At 48.5% G+C, this 19620-nt stretch overlaps 1 pseudogene; it reads right to left on the reverse strand.

Annotated features, from left to right (window-relative positions):
• Window positions 1–15653: 15653 nt before the first annotated feature.
• Window positions 15654–16502, reverse strand: LOC125940974 (uncharacterized; annotated as a pseudogene).
• Between the last annotated feature and the right edge of the window lie 3118 nt (window positions 16503–19620).

Below are 19620 nucleotides of genomic sequence, written 5' to 3' on the forward strand. Positions count from 1 at the left end.
TCCATACAAGTCACTTCTCGGAATAGGAATACTGCGAAAAGAAGCGTATTTTAGAATTAAGCGCGTTGTATGGCCAAATCTTATATACAAAACTTCTCAGCGCCTCGAAAATCTTTCTCAGTAGTGATAGGGGAGTAAAACAGTCGTTGGTTACGAAACCAGTTACCGATCGGTCTCATGTGCTTTGAAAGGTAACTGGGGTGCAATTTAATAATAAGAATGAGTTTACTAAACAGTTCATAATCGCCACTGTCCTGTCACTTTCTAAGGGGCAAGGCTCTTAGCACGTTGCTATGCGTGCTGTTCACCCGCGACGCGCTTGAGGGAACTGCGATCACGGTGTCGAAGCGGACAGTGGCGGGGGCTCATCTGCCTGATTTTTTAATCGTGGGAAGAAATGGGTGACGAAATGGATGCGCTGATTTGGAAGTTTCCTCTAACGCTATGCAAATTCCTTTCTTACATCTGTTTATTCTTCGCAACACCGGATTCCGAACGTACTATATAACCTAACGTCAAAACGTGGGATCTGAGGATAGTGGCTTAATTGCATGAAGTAACCCGAAACCTGAGAGTTGACATTGTGGTATACAATACTTTTCTCGGCACTCAACGCAACTCTCGCCTTTCAGGCAATGTTGATATGCTAAAGAAAGCTGCTAAACGAAGCATACATTGCTGTACAGGAAATGTTAATCAGGTTTTATGTGCGGATTGTCCTTGACATCGGTGAAATTATTATGTTGGACAGATTGGTCACTGCATGAACAATCGTGCTCGCGAACGTGCGCCTAATGGGAAAAATAAAGATGGCGTCCCTGTGTATTGCACACGTTTCCGCATGCCAATGGGGATGCAATGCACGACTTTAGCACTTGCAGATTTTTCGCAAGAATGAAGATAAAAAAAATTTAATTATAGGGTTTCACGTGCAAAAACCACGATATGATTATGAGGCTCGCCGTAACGGGGGACTCCGGAAATTTGGACCACCTGGGGAATTCTTTAACGTGCACCTAAATCTAAGTACACGGGTGTTTTCACATTTTGCCCCCATCGAAATGCGGCCGCCGTGGCCGGGATTTGATAACGCGACCTCGTGCCCAGCAGCCCAACCCCATTGACACTGAGCAACCACGGTGGGTAAGAGTGAAGATACGGCTGCACATGAAAAATTAGAAGGTGATTTTATTAATCAGAACAAGCAACGAATGCGTGATGAAGCTGTAGTATCTAGGTGCATCCCTGCTTCGATGTATACGTAATAAAGCAATTCTTTTAGAAAGGAATAAAAAAAATGTCACAGTTTTGCCCTAAGGGCGAAGCAATGAATGCGATAGCAACACAGCAATGTGACACGAAGTAAGGTGAGCGGCTTTGGTAGCAACATGAATTGTAGTAAACATGAGCTGATTAAGTAAGCAGGTGTGCTGCGGCGTAAGTATACCGACATGAAGAGAGACTCGATGACCACGAGAAGGCGCGTGTGAAACGGTGGTGTTGATGAGAAGCGCTTCCCGTGGGCAGCGCGTGCGAAGGGACACACCTGTAGCGCTGCACTGCCGATCCAGGCAGCATTGCATGGGTAGCGTGCGTTGGAAAATGTGGCCCGGCTATTACTAACTGAATGAACAAGCGTGGTGTGAGCGCGCACAAGCAAACATAAATAGATCACACTGAATGACCGCAGACAACGACTGTCAAAAGGCTGGCAGCAAGCGCATGTACGTCGCAGCGGGCGAAGGTACGTGCGGTCTATCGCTTCAACGGAAACTGAGCGGCGAATGCACAGCGCATAGAAAAGGTCAGAGCCATGTGGAGATAAGAGACAGTGCGGCCTGCGAGCGACGAGCGCGGTTGTTGGCAGAGTAGAAGTGCCCCCCCCCCCGCTCCCTCCGGCGCTGTCGTCCGGCTTCCTTGCTTGCGCGTGGGAGATTGAGTGGGAAGTTCCCCTTGCGCCCGGTTGCAAGAGAGGCCTTTGGTGCCGGAGCGCAGCGTCGCCCCGCCTCCCTCCCTCCCTCCCTCCCTGCCATAGCCCCACGCGCGACGGTCGCGTTTGCTTTCCGCCGTGCGTTCGCTCTCCGTGATAGCGCGCGTCCCCCGCACGCTACCGCTCGGGCATACGGTGCGCGGCGATGATGTTATCTATACGGAACCTCACGGCGACGGCGACGGCGACGACGACGGCGACGCCGACGGCAGAAATCCAGTTTAAGTGTCCATATAATTGCTATCGCAATAAAATGAATGGAAAGAATATCGAGCCTACACTGTGGTTAAACACTATGGATATGTTTTACAATGAGTAAGCAGCTGTAAATAATCGTTCTTTGTTTCTTTCTATGTTTTACAATCGTTAACATTGCACTAAACTTAGTGTGAGATGCAGGATAATGTGAGCACTTATTACTTCACAGGTCTCGCTTGGCGGGGCTACATGCGCTATAGCCATCACGTGAACGTTAGTACGAATTGCGGGCGGCTAGCATGTATTTTTAATGTGTTCGTTACGCTTCAAATTATTTCCCGCTGCATATATAATTTGCTGACGTATATGTATCAACAATAATTTCATGTGTCAGAATGAACTCCAGTGCGAAAGAAGACAAAGAAACTGGTGGCACATTATGACACTTCAATCTAGGAGCAGAAGGAGATTCAGCTCCCATCTCTAGAGAGCGTATATTTCATGATGGCCTCATGACGTACCAGACAACGGTTGGAACGAATAGCATAATATACTCTCCGGGATTGCAGATTAGTCATCGCCTTTCTTGGGATCTCCTGAAAAAAATTTATTCACAGATATTTGACTCTCTCGGCGTGTATTATTGTTCAGCTGTTTTTCTTGCATTTAGAAAGCGCGAGTATAAATCACTGATGGCTATGGACCTCTCCATCGAGATATCGTGGCCACCAAAAAGTACGTTATTGTACATAAGGTTAGCTACCCTTCTTTCATATCCATAGAGCTCAAGAGATGAATTGTCCTCTTTGTACCAGAGCTTTCGTTCAGCGCTCTTGAACGCTTCAGATCCTTGCCACTGTAGGTTCCGGAAACTTCGTTCAATGTTCACTTCCGGAAATACAGCGTCCAGTTGTGCCGTATAAAAAAGAACATGGACATTGTCGAGGACGTGTTCCAGCTTTCTCTTAATGTCTATGAAAAAATCTCCCACTTCCAGTTGCCTTGTTAGCAGGGGCCTCGCTTCATCTAATGTCGCCGACGAATTCACGTGAATGATTCTCTTAAAGTCCACACTATTGGCGTAAGCAAAATACGCATCTACTTCGGCTGCTTGAAGAGGATTTGCGATGTTTCCGTGATGTTTAAAACCAGTGAGCAGCTGCAGTAAAGTCCTTTCTCCTGCGGAGTGCATGTTGAGGAGAGTATTTTTCAGCTCTTGAGCAGCTAATGCGTATTCTTTTCTTTGCACACGCGTATTCGCCATTTCAAGCCAGTCTTCAAGCGTTTTTTTGCCAAAATCATTCAGCAACCCGGAGTAACGAAGGTACTCGGCAGAGTTTAACATTTCCAGCAAAGGAAACAGGAATCCTGCACCGAGCATCACACCTTTTAGCTGAAGAGCAAATTGTTTTGTTCGTTTTAAGATATGATACGCCATTCCAGTCGCTGACCTTGCTGTAAAAGATATAAAAAGAGAAGAAACAGCTGAAAACACTACAAGAAAAGGAAGAAAAAACAAATTGTACATAAACATGGCTTGATTTCTTTTTGGGCCTCATTCACGAAACCCGTCATGGAGTGCCGCATTTGAAGTAATGATTGTCATCCAGCAAATTTTTGTACTGAAATATTCAGGCAAGGAAAATGACCCACGGTAAAATATTTGCGTTGACCGAAACGACCCAACAAACATTTTTGCTTGGGAACCATTTGTTCGGAAAACAAGTTCATAAAGCGCAACTAAGTAGAAATAAAACAGCAATGTTCCCCATGACACCAGAAATATTGCTAAGTACGCTCTGCTGAGGCTTTGAAAAAGGTGAACAGTGTCTACTCACTGAAATAGGAAATAAAAAAAATAAACAAAGGAAATGTTGCGCTCATCTTCGTTCTGCACCTCGACATGTCACTGACTTAGTGCGCCATGTTTTACTAAGCGATGGAATCTTTACTGTTCAGTTTTCTTGCTGTTACGGTAGTTTAATCCCTGCGTTTTCATATTACGTCGAATAGACTTTTTTGATGTTCGGTAAAAATATTTTCAATGAAGGCAATGTTCCTACATATTTCTTACTGATGATACTAGAGATAATCGAACAATTATGTAGCCTAAGCTGTTATGCTTTTGCTTCATCTAGGTATTAACGACGCACGGGACCGCGATGTAGACAGTTTGACAGTCCTATAAAATAAATGTTCGGCTTCGGTGAGATCTCTAGAACGTTTCTTGTAAAAAATATTGTTTTAGTAATAATAGTGCATTACCTCCATACGATTCTCCGGCGATGTATAAATGCCTGTTAAGGTAATGAGGAAATATCCTCAGAAACCGCTTCAGAAATCGTCCAGTGTGTTCGCAAGCCTCTTGAAGTGTACCAGGATAGTTGCTTTTTTCGTCAAAACTGTATCCTGATCCGATAGGCTGGTCGAGGTAGATTACGTTGAAATGCTTTATCAGACTGTGTTCTCTGCGGTAGAGATTTCCAGCAGCGTCGATGCCGAGGGGTCCGTTTTCCAAGAATTGACTGAATAAGGAAGATTTCCATGGGCCTCCTTGCAGCCACAAAAGAAGGGGCTTACTCCCCGGATGGCTCTGTAAACCGGAAGAGCAGATTGGTCGGTTATGTCGTTCATCACAAGCGTTGTTGGCCTGACAGTCAGGGCCGGCAATTCCTCCGCCGGAGGGCACATGCAAATAGGATCAGTTACTCTTGGCTAAACGAACTCTACAATCAATTGCTCAACGCAAAATGCATAGATTCGGTGGTCCAGCACAATGATTTTTGCAATGAAAACGCAATATGCACGACTGGTTCAAAGAGAAAACAATGCAAGTGCTTAGGAAGTCGAGCTTGTGCTTAGAGTACGCTCAGAATATCGACAGTTATTTTTCTTTTAAATAACGGCGTGAACTGTAACTTAAAAGATTAGCAATCACCTCTTCGTCAATCCAGCTACTAGAACTACTAGCTATGGCGGTCCTAATGTATCGGTCTGCGGCAGCTTTGTCAGGGCCTAAATAAATTGCTGCAACTGCGCTTCACGGTGAAGTTCAAGCGTAATTCAAATGAAAGGTTAATGAGCGTTAAGGGCGGGTTTAGTAAAAACACTCCCGACGAACCGCTGACCTTCAACTAACGTTTATTGCGTGCAGCGCATGGTACATAACTACGCCCAAGGCAAAAAAAAAATGACGTCATTGCAAATGATTTCATATCAATTGCCGCAGCCAAGGCGCGCACGTGGCCAAGACTGCAGAAGTTATATTTCCTTATGAAAGAGAATACTTGAGTGTGCTTGTACGCAACGCTGCCCCTTTGAATTCGTGCATAAGCCCACCACCCAATAATATATTTGATAAAGAGGTAAAATGTTTAAATGGTTGTCCCCGCGCGCATCTTGGCTGTGGTCATTGATATAAATTAACTTTCTATGACGCCGAAATCTACTTTCCCTTATGTGCATTTATTGCGCAGCACGCAATAAAGGTTTGTTGAAGGTTAGCGCCTCATTACTTTTGTTCTTTCTTGTCCCGTACCTCCTACTGTTTTGACTTCGATATCTACAAGGTAGTCCACGTCAGCGCTCTAGTTCATAAAGTCTAGCGATTAATGAAAGACAACGTATTTCGTGTTAAACTGCAGCTCTAAACAACGCGACACAGGACACAGCAAGAGAGCCGTAGGACAGAGCGCTGACTAACAAACATATTATTAGTCAGCGCTCTGTCCTATGGCTCCCTTGCTGTGTCCTGTGTTGCCGCAATTCAAAACAGCTGTTGATCAAGATATACCAACTTGACCAAATGAACACGCTACAGTCTTTCTTGCCGTGTTACCCCAATTTTTCCGTATCGGCTTTTTCTAGACTCGTTCGCGGGACGATCCCGGAGAAAGTGCAGTCTAAATTTGTGCGCCGATCCCGAAGACCAATCTGGTATGGTAGTACCGGTATTCCCGGTGGTATCAGTAGTATCGGTGCCGGTGGCAACGCCGTGCGGTGGAACCAGTGATAAGGGGAGCGTACTTGGATTCTCCCCTCCTGACAGCGTGCGTCTTGAGACTCTGTCATTGAGAAGCTGCGCCCCTTGTCGAAGAAGCAGATGCTGTAATTTGAGACGCTGCGGGCCTATCGGAATGAATTATTGGGTCAGACACTCCATTTTCAAACGCAGCTCGCTGAGAAACTCTTTGTCTTTGATCGACTTCAACTAGAGGTTGAAATGGCCTTACAAGTTTTGTTATTGGCGGTGGGTGTTGCTGGGTTGATCCACACATAGTAAGAGCGTGTTCGTTGCTGCATAGGCAGGTCAGCGTTAACCAGATAGGAAATAGCGCTAACTGTAGGCAGTGCATCACAAGTCAGTTCGGCGAGCTGGTGGTTGTCTCCCAGGCTCCCGCTGCCGAAAGGGGGCGGAACAGGTCGCGGATGGAAAAAGAAGGAAAGACTTACTTAAGCCTCCACCAAGAGAATCTGAAAATAAAGGGGAAGCCGAATGCAGCAGTAATGAAACACAGAACACTGTGGGGCCAGAATAAGTGCGAGGTGGTTGGAATCTGGAAAGGAATAATGGTGCCAGTGCTAATGTTCGCAAATGCCATTCTATGCTTAAAATTGGATGTCTTGTCTGGGTTGGAAGTTAAACAACTCAATAGGCCGGTTGGCTTTGGGGGCCCTCGGTTAACCACAAATGAGGCAGTGTAGGGTGACATGGGTTGGGCCTCTTTTGAAGTCAGAAAAGCACAGAGCAAAATTAGTTTTGAAAACTCAGGAACATGGATGAAAATAAATGAGCACCTGACAAGCGTGGACACATGGAGGAAGAGGTCAAGAAAGTTCGCAACATTGTAAAGGATAACTGAAACTGTAAATAGACAACCAGGAGTCATCAGAAGGAAAGTGAGAGAAATAGAGACAGTGAATTGGATGAAAAGAATGGAAACAAAAATGGCAATGAATATTTACACGAATGAGAAGAAATAAATTAGAAGAGAAAATCTATACCATAACACGAAGAGCAGTGTATCGCTATTTGAGGCTCGAGCCGGTTGCCAAGGACCAAAACATACCGGAGCAACTATTTGGAACTAGATGAGGCATAAGTATGTAGCAGCAAATATCCGGAGACCACTCAGCACATCCTAATGGAATGCGAAGGGATTCACCCAGTGAGGACAGTAGGCGAGGTACTCCTTCCAGATGCGCTTGGGTTTAAAGTGGACGGAAGCTTCAAATGGTCAGCAGTCAAGATATAAGCAAGAAGAAGAACGCAAACTTTATGAGATAAGCAAGAGACGTTTAGAGTATTGGTGGAAAAAAAGCAGAGAAGAGATTGATATGACCTGATCTCATAAAGTCATAGGTAGCGGTAGAAGGTAGATTTTGAGGAAAATAAAAAGAGAGAGAAAAAAAAAAGAATAATGAGATGTATACAAAAATGATAGATAAAAACAAGTGTAGCATGCCTGAATAAATCAAGCAGGCTAGGTGACTATTTGTCACCACCCGTTCCTAAGGGGACACATTAAATCATCATCATCATCATCATCATGGTACGGCGCTGTTGGCGGTGGAGGTGGAGAACGTCGCACTACACCGGCATAGCTCAGCGGGCGTGTTTCGGGGCCCGGCGCGGGCGATGAAAAGGCTTGCCGCAGTTCCTGGCGCACTACTTCTGCAACATAAATGGCTGCTGGCTCTGAAGAATGAGCAACCAGGGTTTGCAACTCCTCACGCAATATTATGCGAATCAGCTCTCGCAAAGAGCACTGGCTAGTGCAAGACAGGGGTAATTGGAGATCACAGGGCGAGTCCTTCGTCAGGCAGTGAACATAAATATAGGCTGATGGTGATGATTCTCTATTCAGTCTATTGTGTAATGTTATTCTTAGACATAATAAACTGTGAACCTACTGTTAAGGTAGCGCGTCATATCCGGGGCATAACTATTCATAGAAAACACTGCGCGTTCCGTGGCCGATAAAATAAATAAACTTCGCAGCCTTATTGAAATAACCTTCTCGGGCGCACTAGAAATAAAACAAAAACAAAACAAGACACTTTTTTTTTCTGATGACATTACAGATCCTTAATCGCACAGACACACAATTCAATTCCATTGAGATGGCCTAATTCTTACCTCTGAGACAATGTGCAGGAAGAACGCATAGGAAGAATCGCTGTCATCAACCGGAATTACTCCGGAGTAGGCTTCCAGCTTATCACAAGGATATGGCAAACACACGCGACTTCTTTCCTTCATCGCCGTGAGTTTCTCTTCGGACACAAAGTCACTTGTTGCATGCAACACTGTATAGTCGAACGGTTCTCTGAAAAAAAAAAAGAAACGCCAATAAAGTCAGTTAAACCAGGATGCGACAGGGGTAACTGGAGATCGCAGGGAGATGCCTTGGTCCTGCAGTGGACATAAAATAGACTGATGATGATGATGATGGTGAAACCAGGATAACGCAAACGAACAGTAGATCCCGTTGGCTCAGTGATGGGGCTCCAGTACCGCGTAAAAGGTAGGCACTAATAAATGAAAAAAAAAAAACAAGGTAAAAACCGAGGGCCTCCCTAGACTTTAGGGGCAGACATAAGAAATGTCTACCAAATTGACACGTTTACTTGTTTATCTTTCTAGGGTGACCGCTCTTCACCGGCTAACAAATGTTAAACGTTATCGCTCCTCGCAGGACGCGCCTGCACCTATCGGGAGTTTCTAGAATGTTATCCGTGGTTCTGTCCGTTGCCTATTGTCACCGAACCTTGTGTAATCTGGTGGTATGCGTGACGCGAATTGTGTAGTAGTCTTTGGAAGACACGCGGACACCAGCGATTATGCTAGAACTTTCCACGAGTCATGTATAAAAGGCGACGCGCTTGGCGCCCTTATCAGATTACGACGATCGCCAACGGTTCTCGCAGCTATCATTGGGCTTTGGGGTGATGGTGACAAAAACTTTTATTGGTCCCGAGAAACTGGCCAGAGGGAGCCGAAGGCTCCTCAGGTAAAGTCGGTGGCTCCGCCCACGATGGCACCTGTGTTTCTTGGCACAGGTTCGCCCAATAAAGAGTTAGTTTCGCAACACACAGTTTTTGCTATTGTTGTCTTCCGTCGGTGATTCAGGCACAAGTCGTAGTAGAAGAGCGATTATTTAATAGAAGAATAAAGGTTACATGGCCACACAAGGTGACTTTGCCACACAGGCGAGCACTACGCCGCACAGGCGAACTCACACGAGCGTAAACACATGTATTCTTCTTTCACGGACCAGCCGGCAACTGCAACGTGGGTCCCAATTTCAGTTAGGCCCACTGATGCATTACGTAAAGAGCGCTTCCCGAGGGAGGGCGCCAGCGATATGCTAACAATACTGTGTTCTTCACAGTCACTGCAACGTGACATCTTGTGGCAATGCGTGCACATGTCAGGCACATTGCCCGGACTCGTTGCCACCACCTCGCCGCACTCACCGTGGAAAGACCCCGCACGTCATATAGCACAACTGTCAGTGCATATCGTGCCTCGATTACATCTGGGTACGCACCTCCGGCCAGGCTGGTGTCTCCTCCATGGTGTTTGTGCCACCCTGAAGTCCGACTTAGAATTCCAGGACTTCAGGAAAAGTCAGATTTATCACCGTCTGCACTAAAACAATTGAGCTTACTCCTGTTGTACGAGAGATACAGCAGTCACGTGCACGCCTATACGGACGGATCGACTACACCGACCAGTTCTGGCGGTGCTGTGTTTATACCGACGAGAGGAGTAACAATGCGATTCAAGACCTCACATGTCACGACGTCCACGGCTGCAGAGCTCACGGCTCTGCGCAGTGCACTTCAATTTATAGACGCAGAGAGTCCTGGTACATGGGCCGTGTTTTCTGACTCGAGACCGGCTTTACAAAGTATGCAGGCAGTTCTCCGACGTGGAGCTCACGAACAACTAACGTATGAAATTGTCAAACTTCACCACGACGTCAAACAGAAAGGCCACCAAATTATTTTCCAATGGCTACCTGGCCACTACGGGATCAATGGAAACGATCTCGCTGACAAAGCTGCCCGAGAGTCACATCAAGAACAACAAAGCGTTCCCATTCCTCTTTCCAGGACAGACGCTGGAAGGCAGCTTCGTCACCTAGCACGCAAGCTCTCTTTAACAGAGTGGAACAAGCCAAATATAAGGCGCACGAGGCTACACGAACTGACCCCTTCGCTCCAACTCCGACCTCCACCCGGGATTCACCGACGTGAGGCATCGCTTCTACACTGGCTGTGGTTGGGAGCGGCTTTCACGAAGGTGTACTGTGCTTTGATTGGAATGACCGAAAGTGCCGCGTGCGACGTCTGCGGCAGCGAAGAGAACATAGAACATTTATTGTGTCACTGCGATCGATTTCAGTCGGAAAGACAAACTTTATCGAACGCATTGCGACGACTTGACGATCGACCGTTGTCCGTGCAGGTGCTCCTTGAAGACCGTCCCCATCGCTCGTCAGCCCACAAAGCTGTGAAGGCACTGTTGTCTTACTTGAGGACGACTGGCCTATGTGAACGCCTTTGAATTGCTTAGGCCCTCCGCGTGCGTGCGCGAGCTCACCGTGTCCTTCCTCCCCCGCCCCCCTCCTCTCTCTATCTCATCTTTCTATTCCCTCTTTCCCGTCCCCCAGAGTAGGGTAGCCAACCAGACGCATTTCTGGTTAACATCCCTGCCTTCTCTTTCTCTCCTCCTCCTCCTCCTGGTGGAAGTGGGGGGTCCAGCAAAAACATTTTCTCTCGTTTTCGTGCTATGCCCTCCAAACCCTGATAAGACCGTGAGACAGCACTCTCCTTTCATTGTTGCGAAATGCCTCACTGACACAACAGGACACGGATACAAAGCTACGAAAATGGTGAGTGGCCACCTCCTACTTGAGGTCCGTGACATCGAACAAGATGGAAAACTCTACAATTTTTTGGCATTCGGTGATGTCACAATCATTATCACACCACACTGCTCGATGAATAGAGTCCGATGAGTCATATCAGACGATGATCTCCTCAACTATTCCGAAGAAGACCTTCTCTATGGATGGAAGGATCAGATAAAAGAATTCTTAAGTGACAACAGCATCCTCACACCGGTACAGCATGGCTTTAGGAAGGGGTTTTCCACCGTCACCCAGTTGGCTTCAGTCATCCATAGCTTTGCTAGCATTCTTGATAAACCTGGTCAGATTGATGTTATATTCCTGGATTACAGAAAAGCATTTGATCTTGTTTGTCACCATAAACTAATTGAAAAGCTCGAAATCATAAAACTACCGCCATACTTAATCAGCTGGATATCTGCATACTTAACTAAGCGCACACAATTCGTCAGCATAAGCGACTGCCCTTCAGATGAAGCACCAGTTACTTCCGGTGTTCCTCAAGGCAGCGTGCTTGGCCCCTTGTTATTTTTAATATATATTAATGATATTGTAGAAGTAATCACTCACCCCGTTCAATTAAGATTGTTTGCTGATGATTGTGTTTTATTTAATGAAATTAAATGCCACGAAGACCAAGTCCTCTTAAATTCTACCCTTCAGCGCATTCATAACTGGTGCCAGCAGTGGAACATGGAGCTCAACACTAATAAAACAGTTTCTATGAGAATTACAAAAAAAAGCACCCTTTACCGTTTACTTATGATCTTGCCTCTCAACCCTTATCCGAAGTCGAGGAATATAGGTACCTGGGCGTTATCATAACGCATGATCTTTCCTGGAACAAGCATATCTCTACTACATGTGCTTCAGCTTTAAGAAAACTTGGTATGCTCAGGCATAAATTAAAAATGGCACCTCCGGAAACCAAGCTGTTGGCTTACAACTGTATTATAAGGCCTACACTAGAATACGCGGCAATTGTTTGGGACCCGTACACGAAACGCAACATCGATGCATTAGAAAAAATTCAGCGAAAAGCTGTACGCTTTATATTTTCTAAATACCGTCCAACTGACTCTCCCTCAAACTTAATGAAAATGAATAATATACAAACACTAAAATTGCGACGAAAAATTCAAAGGATTAAGTTCCTCTATCTGCTTCAGAATAATCAGCTATCTCTTGAAGGATCAGAACGTTATGAAAGTCTAGAAAATAAAGATCAAACGTGAGAACAACCAAATCCCTGCAGAACATTTGATCCTCACCTTTGGATCGAGTGCGCTACCAGACTCTCACGAAACATGGTACACAAAGACAAGAATATGAGCATACATCACAAACCCGTGCAGATGTTTCAAGTACCAAAGATTCAGCCATTTCTCGCAAAGCTGCCGAGACAGACTGACCTGTGCGAAATGCAGGTGAGTCCGAACGCATCTTACAAATGTAGTGCCACTCTCCGCTGTCCGAACTGCAACGTGGACAAGCAGCCTACTCTCGTTCGTGTCCGGCGTGTAAAAAAATGTCGGAGTTTCGCCCGAAAGGTGAAGCATCGATTGCGATAGCAAATTAGTAGAGAGCTATTCGGAGTAGGGATAGTAGTTTTATCGGCGGCATAAACTTGGACACATTGGCTTACTAACTGAATTAACAATCGTGGTGTCAGCGCGCACAAGCAAACATGAATAGATCATACCGAATGACCGCAGCCAACGACTGTCAAAACGCTGGCAGCAAGCGCAGGTTCGCGCGGTCTATCGCTTCAACGGAAACTGAGCGGCGAATGCACAGCGCGTACAAAGGTCAGAGCCGTGTGGAGATAAGAGACGGTGCGGGCGACCGCCGGGCAAAGTGCAGAGAAGTAGTTGGCAGAGGAGAAGCTGCCCCCCCTCCCCCCATCCCCCCTCTTCCCTTTTCTCGCTTTCGCGTGGGCGATTGAATGGCAAGACACGCCTTTGGTGCCGGAGCACAGCGCCGCCCCGCCTCCCTCCCTCCCATACCCCCACGGCCTTTCGCGGGACGGTCGCGTTTGCTTTCCGCCGTGCGTTCGCTCTCCGTGATAGCGCGCGAGAGAGTTCGCCCTCCGTGATAGCGCGCGTCCCCGGCGCGCTTTCGCTCGCGCATACGGCGTGCGGCGACGATTTTATAGCCCTTGGAATCTATACGCAACCTCACGGCGACGGCGACGGTGACGACAACGGCGACGCTGACGGCAGAAATCCGGTAGAAGTGTCCATACAATTGCTATCGCAATAAAAATATTCTTACATTTGAGGTAAAAGAGAACATCCTCTTGCAGGAAGCACGAAAACAGGTTCCATTTCTTAATACCGCAGGGTATGCTGATGCGGTGCGTAAAGGGGCAACGCGGCAGCAGACACCGGCATCGGTCCGGACCATAAAGACGGTGGCCGTGGCTATGCCACCAGCCCTCTTGGCGAGAACAGCCGGTGCTGCTTCGCCGTGCGGGAAGCAGGGCCCATCGACCTCCGAGTGGGTGGCTTCAGCGTCATGACTCTCGAGACGTGGCTCACAAAGAGAACACATCGCTCGCAAGAGCGTATAACTCGCAGCCAGACATCGAAACCAGCGCCTAAGGAGCAGCGGGATCCTCTCGATCACCCCAAAAACAAACCGTGGCCCATGGCACCTGGAAAGGGACCCCTGAGCTAATATTTGTTTTCGTAAACACACAACATAACGCTCTTTCAATAATGATTAACAAGTTCTACGGTGCAATGTGAGAGGTCTTCTTCACAATATTAATGACACTAAATACATCTTGTCTTATCCTTGTCGTCTGCGACATTAACGCTCATAACAGTCTGGGGGGAGAGTCCCTGACTGATTCGAGGGGTCGACTGATAGCAGGCTTTCTTGTGATGCCTGCTGGGTGCCTGATTATAGGAAAGAACCTACTACCTGTGAAATTGCACGTAATTTGTATTCCTAGATAGATTTAGCACTTGGATCGCACATCTTTTGCTCACTTAGAATACCATATAATAAAGACGTCGCAGCTTCGCCCGAAAGGGGAAGCACCGATTGCGATAACAAATTGGTAGACAGCTATACGAAGTAAGGATATTGGTTTTATCGGTCGTATAAACGTGTAAACACAGCCATACTAACTAAATTAGCAAGCGTGGTGTCACGCGCGCACAAGCAAACATGAACACATCTAACTTGATCCACAGCCGCTGGGGACTGAGGGCGGTTTAAAGGAGATTCTTATTGAAAGGGTGAAATGGTATTGTTCTAGTGGGGGAGTGACTTTGTTGAAGCTTAGTGGGCCTTCCTAATTTGGTTGCACCTTGACTAGTATAGCTGCACTAGCTCTCGGCGATATCTTTTTTTGCCGGTATCAGGCGCCACTCTATGCCTGAAAATGTAGTGGTCTGGAGGAGGATTCGGACTTACGACCTTCAGATTACTATACTATAAAAATACCCTAAATAAATAGTCATTGAAATATCATATGCGCCACAAACGCCATAAACTCTCTGTTCGCACTCTACATCCGTTATTAACGCACGTAATAGTGCCACTGAGAGCCTCATTAACTTCAAGGATGTACTACCAGACTTTGACTTTGACTTTGCGGTCAAAACTCTTGCGTACGACTCGTGCATTAAAAAGAAATATCGAACAGAACACTATACGCTTATGCATACAAGACCAAAAGCCTCCAACCTAACTGCACAGTTACCCTAAAATATTCATAATTGAAATGTTACATGTTCGTACTTTACATCCGTTATTAACGCACGTAATAGTACCACTGAGAGCCTTGTTGACTTCACAGATGTACTATCAGAGTCGCTCTCACTTTGGGGTCAAAACTGTTGCGTGCGACTCATGCATTAAAGAAATAAAAAAAAAAACTTGCGCAAATTACGCGTTCAAGGCTACAAGAAGATTCGCGCTTATGTATAGGTAATGCCACGCACTAAATGAAACTCAAGTGCTGCCGTCTTCTAAATACACGTGCGAAACGTGCACAGCCTTAGACATACCCTTTGTAAGGAAAAAGTGCACGGTAAAGCCAAGGGAGAAGCGGGCGAAGAAGAGGAGGCAGAAGTAAACAAGGCGTTTTGGTTGAAGGCCGACTGTCTGTCTGCTTCTATTCATTGCAATGGCGCAGCCAACGAACGCCCAGTCTTAAGGCGCTCCAGCCTTAACCATCGTACTGCGGAGGCCTTGCGTCCTCCTGCATTTCGTCGTCCTGGGTCCTTTCGGTGAGGGAACGGCATCAACGCTTCCCATGGCATGGCTGCCGTTCTTGGGACTACTTCGATCTCCGAGCTGCCAAGGCATGCCGTCCACGCTGCCTTGGACATGGATTTTCGCCATCCTGGGTGCCTCCTGCGGCCAGGGAACGCCGTCCACGCTTCTCATGCCCTGTATAATTGCCCCACGACATCATCGACCTTTCCGCCACCAATAGCTGCTGTTCAAAACTTTATTTAATGTAGACGGAGGAAGCTTGAGGTGTCCCGGAGGGGGCCACCTCTCACACTCACTAGGTGGGCTCCTCATTACAGGAGCCCATTGGCGGCCGCCGCGGCTTGTGCTCGGTCGACCAGGGCCTTCTGACTCGCCAGGTCGGAGCAGCCGAACAGGGCTGCCTCCCAGTCCTCCCGGGTGGGGTTTGGTTTTGGGGTGAGGTTCGGGGTTGATTGGCATGCCCACACAATGTCGAAGATGTCCGAAGACTTCTCCGCACAGTGCGGGCATTTTCCTGTACAGGCAGGATCAAAGTGCTTTAAAACTGCCGCACACAGTAGTGTTTTGGTGTAAAGGCGGAGGAGTGTACGTTCCTCTCCCTTTGTAAGGCCCTTAGAAGGCTTAGGATAAATTGCGCGGCCGAATTGGTATAGTTGAATAATTTCTCGAAAAGTTAGTGCCGGATTGGGTTCGGGATCCATTTCGGAAGGGTCTGAAGGCGTTGCCCGGAGAGTGAGCGCGCGGGCAGCGGCGTCTTCCGTTTCGTTGCCTTCGAAGCCCATATGAGCAGAAGCCCATTAGATCGTTCGAGACGCGGGGGCCCCGAGGTAGTCACTGTATTGAAGGATGCGAGACGCAATGAGAGGGATGTACCCCTGTTCAATATTTCTGCAGGCCCCTCTCAAGTCGGTAATGATGACGCGCGAGTCCTGGTCTGCGGCAGCTAGGGCGATCGAAACTTCCTCCGCATGTGTTATGTCTTGTGCTCTGAATGTTAGGCTATTCATCGCGACGTTTTCATGGACGACTGCGGCCGTGTACCACCCCCCATGGTGAGGGCCGGAGGCGTCCACGTAGAAGATTCCGTGTTTGTTCCCATAGTGGCGGGCCAGTGCCTCCGCCCGCGCAAGGAGCCTGCCACTGTGGTCGTCACGTGTCATGTTGGCCGGAAGAGGCCGCACGTGCAGGGCGTACCTCCAGACTTCGGGGATGCGTACGAGCTCTTCCATCAGTGTTGGGTGCTGGATGTGTAGTCGGGCTAATAGGCGGCGTCCCGACGGCGTCTTTGAAAGTCTTGTATATTGATTGGTCAAGTGTGCCTCCCGGAGCTCCGCGAAAGTGTTTACCATCCCCAGGCCCATGAGGCGGTGGTTGGACGTGGTTATCGGGAAATCGAGGGCACGCTTGTACATCTTCCTGAGAATCACCTCGAGGGCGTTCTCGTCGTACTTGAGCAGGTGGAGGTAAGGAGTCGAGTAGAGGACTCGACTGGTCACGAATGCATGCGCCAGCCGCAAGGCGTCTTTGCACCGTAACCCCCCGCGTTTGTTGGAAACCCGGCGGACCATCCGGCTAACCTGGTCCCCCACCTTACGCAATTTGGCTGTTGTATCAACTCGTTTGTGTTTGTAGATAAAGAGACCCAGCACTCGAATCTCATCGTGTTCGGGTATCGGGCCGCTAGCCAGGAATAGCTCCATTTTGGTGGTGCACTTAGGCGACGGGCGAATGTGCACAAATTCGGATTTGAATGGGGAGCACTGAAGGCCGCAGCGGCGGGCGTAGGCGTCCACGATCTCCGCCGCTTGCTGCAATGTCTCCAACCGATCCGTGTTTGGCCCAGATGGTTATGTCGTCGGCGTACAGCGCGTGCGGGACGCCTTCGCCAGCTGAGCCGGAAGCTTCATCATGGCCAGATTGAAAAGTAACGGCGAGAGGACCGCGCCCTGTGGGGTACCTCTCGTTCCCAGTTGATAGGGGCCATGTTCTTCGTCTTATATTTGGATGAAAGATTGTCGATCCGAGAGAAATTGCTTGACATACTGGAATGTGTTATGTCCACAGTTTGTCTGGGAGAGATGTTGCAGATAATTTCGTTGTCGAAAGCCCCCTTCGAGTCTAGGGCGAGTACAGCCTTATCGTTGAGGGGGTATTCGACAGGGTTGAGAATTTCTCGGTCGATTTGAAGCAGAACATCCTGCGCGGACCGGTGCGGGCGGAAACCAAACATGGTGTCTGCGAATGCAATTTGGGTTTCCAGAAACCCAAACAGCCTGTCCCGCACCATGGTCTCCATCAGCTTTCCCACACAAGACGTGAGGGAGATGGGGCGGAGGTTGTCTGTGTTTATGGCTTTGCCGGCTTTTGGAATGAAAGTTACCAGAGCGGTCTTCCATTCGATTGGGAGGGGTGCCTCACCAAGCCAGATGGAGTTGATGAAAGCGAGGAGGGTATCGTATGTGGGGTCGAGAAGATTGACAAGCAGTTTCAAGGTTATGTTGTCCCGTCCCGGTGCCGTTCCTCGTTTCATTTTAGCTAGGGCTGCCTTCAGGTCATGCAGCTGGAACGGCTGATCCAGCTCCGCGTTCTCTGAACCTGCATACGAGTACGCGGGCCCTCGTGGTCCTGTTGAGTGCAAAGGTACTATTCGCGTAGTTTGTACGCTAATTTTGAGGTATCTCCATCGAAGCTATGAATAACTCGTTGGAGATGTTTTTGTGTCTCGGCGCGTGTTTGAGTCTGGTCAATTAGGGCGCGGAAGAGGCGCCATGTGCTCCGGCTAGACATTTGTCTGGCCGCCGTGTTACAGCGGTCCACCCAGTTCGAGTCGGCGAGCTGGGCCGCGTACTCTGCCGCCCACTGGGTGAGCTCGGCAATGCGAATTTTGAGCTTTCTATTATGTTTTTGGCGGCGCCATCTGCGGACGAGGCTGTGCCGCGCCTCCCAGAGGTGCAGAAGGTGGTTGTCTACCTCCGGCGTTGCCTCCGAGAGTTGAATTTGGGTTTCCGTCGAACGAAGGTGTGTAACCAATTCTTGTGCCCACGCGTGGTATCCTTGTTCGTGGATAGAGGCCGAATTGATGTATCTTTGCCGGAACTTATTCCAGTCGGGGAGCCCAGCTTGAGCGTGTGGTCTTGCCAATGGTTTAGTCATTACGATGGTAGTGATAAGGCAGTGGTCACTACCGACGGTTTCCTCGGTGTTGGCCCATTCTGCATGTCTAATGTTTTTGGTAAAAGTAAGATCCGGACACGTATCCCGGGTCACGGAGTTACCCACCCGCGTTGGATATGCAGGGTCGGTGTGGAGAGTCAGGCCCAGCGTGGACGCAAGTTCCGCTAGCTTGCGTCCACGCTTCTCCTCACGCACGTACCCCCAGAGAGTACTGTGGGCGTTGAAATCGCCCACAATCACCAGGGGGTCCCTGCCCGCAGCCTTTAGAGCACGGCTAAAGAGCGCTGCGAACGTTACATCTTTGAGTCTGGGGGAACAGTATATGGTTGAGTATGTGGAGTGGTGCATCGTGTTTCTTAAGCGGAAGAAGTGTCACCATCGCATACGAATATTCAGTTTCAAGTTCCAAGGCGACTGGATTAGCTGTATAATTTTTATGGACACAGACGCAGGAAGAGGGGTCCTGCTGGAAGGTGATGTAGCTTGCAAGGGTGGCGCCGCTCCCTGGCTCCTGGAGGGCGACCACCGCCGGAAGCGAGTCGAAAGTTGAAAGGAAATGTCGGAGATTCGCCCGCTTCGCGCGGGACCGAAAGACCCGACAGTTCCACTGGACAATGTGAACAGGGGTGGCCGAATTGGTTTTTGGGGAGCGCCTGATCTTAGGGTTGCTCGCCATGGTCAGTTAGGCTGAGGTTGGATTGTAGTGACGCTGCTCCGGAGCCAGCACTCACAAGGAGGGCGGAGTCCTCCATACCGGAGAGCGAGCAGCTGTCGTCATTGTCTACCTCGGGGGTGCGTCTAGAAATTTTGAGAAGGCGGCCGGATACGTCCTTGTAGGGACCGCCGGGCCTGCGCAAGGGGCGCGAGGAGTGCGCAATTTGTTAGGCAATCATCGCGGGGATTGTATCTTGCAATTTTGAAATGGCGGTAACCATCATTGAAATTTGGTTTTCCAAGGTGGCGAATCGGGCGTCTATGGCCCCGAAACGGGCCTCGAGGCGGGCCTCGAATGCGGCCTCCGCGCTTGTTGCCGCCTTCGGCTCCACGAGCTCACTTTCCATTACCTCAGTCGCGGGTAGGGAAGGAGCAGAAAGAGGCTGGTTG

This window comes from Dermacentor silvarum, chromosome 10 (genome assembly GCF_013339745.2).
Source record: "Dermacentor silvarum isolate Dsil-2018 chromosome 10, BIME_Dsil_1.4, whole genome shotgun sequence".
In the NCBI taxonomy this organism is placed as follows: Eukaryota; Metazoa; Arthropoda; class Arachnida; order Ixodida; family Ixodidae; genus Dermacentor; species Dermacentor silvarum.